This window comes from Protopterus annectens, chromosome 14.part0 (assembly GCF_019279795.1).
Source record: "Protopterus annectens isolate FY-2018-M chromosome 14.part0, PAN1.0, whole genome shotgun sequence".
NCBI lineage: Eukaryota > Metazoa > Chordata > Ceratodontiformes > Protopteridae > Protopterus > Protopterus annectens.
The window spans coordinates 1,157,573,096-1,157,576,024 of NC_056748.1; positions in this window are offsets into that span (position 1 = coordinate 1,157,573,096).

The window sequence follows — 2,929 nt, forward strand, 5'->3', positions numbered from 1 at the left end:
AATGATTGACTTCAACAATTGGCTAAGCTTCTGGTGTCATTCAAAGGGGATCCAGTATCTGTCTGCCTGGGACGACATGATCGACAGACCATGATTCTTTGCTAGAGATGTTCTGCACCTGTCTCCCCTGGGATTTAGGTTACTGGCTAAGGCTTTTGCCACCCCTATAGTGCCTTTTTTAGGCAACATTCAAAGGACAAAACCACCACCATAACAGGTACAAGCATGCAAAATCTGAAGGTAATGCTAACTCAATGCTAGAAGTCTAAACCTCTAAATGCACTCTCTCGAAGCACTCCTAAAAATGGAGAACATTGATATCTGTGCAGTAACTGAGACCTGGTTCAAGGCTCCAGAGAGCACCCCTGCAATACCAGGCTACAACTCTTACCACACTTTTCGGCCACCAAACCAGGATTGAAACACTAAAGGTGGAAGAGTGTCCATATTCACCAAGCATATTCACACCACCAGGCTAGCTGCCCAACACAATGCGTCTGAAATTCTCCAGGCGCAACTAATACTAGGTAAGACTGCAATCCAAATTGTAGCTTGCTACAGATCCCCCATCATGCCCCATGATTCTCACTACACCTTTCTAAACATACTGGAAAATATTAAGATACAACCAAAGACCCTAATACTGGGTGACTTCAACTACCCTTCCATTAACTGGGAAAACTACTCATGTACCAACACCTTTGCCCAACGGTTCTTGGAATTCATAAATTCCAATGCCCTGGATCAACTAATCCATTGTCCCACCAGGGGCTCCCATATCCTAAACCTGGTTATTACCAACATGGGAAATTGATGCTCCACACCTATGGTCACCCCCTTGTTGGTCAGGTCAGACTATAAGCTAATCACCCTTAACATCCACATCCCACCCCCATCCCCACCCCCCAGTAAGGAAACCTCCAAAAAAACTTCCCCAAAGCCAACTTCATGCTACTCAAGTCAGAAGAGACAAACTTCATGACACCCATGCAGACAGGAACTGAAAGTTCAACTGCTGAGTACTACAGTAAGGCACTGTATGAGCACATCCACTCATGCATGAATCGTGCCATCCCAAATAGAACCAAGATGCTCTCCTCCAAAAAATGAAGCCAATCTGGTGGTCCCCTGCCATAAACAAACTTTACAACAAAAGGAAGAAACTGTTGCAGAAAAGAGGAAAATCCTAGGATGCAAAAAACTCCCTTACCAACCTCAGTAAGAAGCTGACATCCCTCATAAAATCTTTCAAAGCTGGTTACGAAAATAAAATTGTCAAAGATTCCAAAGACAACCACAAGGCATTCTATAACTATGTCAAGAATCTAAATGGCAATGCTCAGATCTGCTCTGAGCTACAACAGATTGGCATTAAATATACTGATCCCAAGGATAACGCCAATATCCTGGCATATGGATTCAGTGCTAGCTTCACCCCCCCTCTCACCCCCTAAATGGCCCATCTCAATACCGAAAGATTGCCAAATTCCGTTAATAACGGCCACACAAGTAAAAAATGCACTCTCCAAAGCTAAGAATACAGCATCCATGGGACCAAATGACATTCCGGGCTGTGTACTACATGAACTACAAAATTAACTGGCACCTCACCTAAGTGTCATGTTTAATCATAGCCTCTCCTCAGGCTTCATGCCCACTGATTGGCGTACAGCTACAGTTATCCCACTCCACAAGGGGGGATCCACCTTGGATCCTGGGAACTACTGCCCCATCAGTCTGACGAGCCTGATCTGCAAGGCCATGGAACAAATTATCATGGAATTTATAAACAAAGACATTGGCAACCTTCAAACACTGGACCCCACCCAGTTTGGGTTCGTGAAGGGGCAATCTTGTCTCCTGAACCTAACTGACTTCTTCGAATCAGTCTCCAGAGCCGTGGACGAGGGTAAGGCGGTCCACACAGCCTAGCTGGACCTCACCAAGGCATTTGACACCATTCCCCACTCTGGAATCATAGATAAACTTACTAAGCTGGGCATTAATCCCTACGTCACTCGATAGGTTGCCAACTGGCTTACTGACAGAACCCACACTGCAGAAGTAGCTGACTCGAAATCCAGCTCCAGACAAGTGACAAGTGGAGTACCTCAGGGTTCAGTCCTGGGACCACTTTTGTTTGGCATCTACTTCTCTGAAATACAGGCCAATACTAAGGGACTCTGGCTAACAAAGTTCGCAGATGACTGCAAACTGGGAGCCATTATTGAATCTCCAAATGATGTGGATACTCTACAAAAGGGCATTACAGAAACAGATGCTTGGTGCCAGAGCCATGGGCTCAAGCTCAATGCCAAGAAATGTATAGTTATCCCCTTTGGGAAAAAACATGTACCCATGAATTACCACATAGGTAGCAGTACACTAAACACTGAAAGTGTGGTAAGAGACTTAGGGACACAGGTGGACCTTCGATAACCACATCGCCACAACAGTCAGGAAATCCTTCTATGTGGCACACCTCATCACTAAGGGCTTTTCATCCAGAAAAAAGGAGGTCATTGTCCCACTGTACTCATCCCTCATTAGATCCATTATAGAATATAATGCCCCCCATTTGGTATGTACCTCTCAAGACACCTGCAACAGCTGGAAAGACCGCAGAAATACCTCACTAAAAGAATCACAGGCCTAAAGCAGATACCTTATGCTGACCACCTTAAAAAACTCCAGCAATACTCTGTCGCATATCATCTACTCAGAGGCAATCTCTGCTTAACATCCAAAGCCAGATCAAACCCAGAGCTGTTGGACATGCTACACTTACAGAAATCCCAATCCCTCAGAGCCACATACTCAAGGTATCTAAACCCTGTCATCACAATAAACAAAACATGCTGGAGGGATAGGTTCCTGACCCAGAGACTCTCCAGACTCTGGAATAGACTGCCCATACATGTCAAGCAGA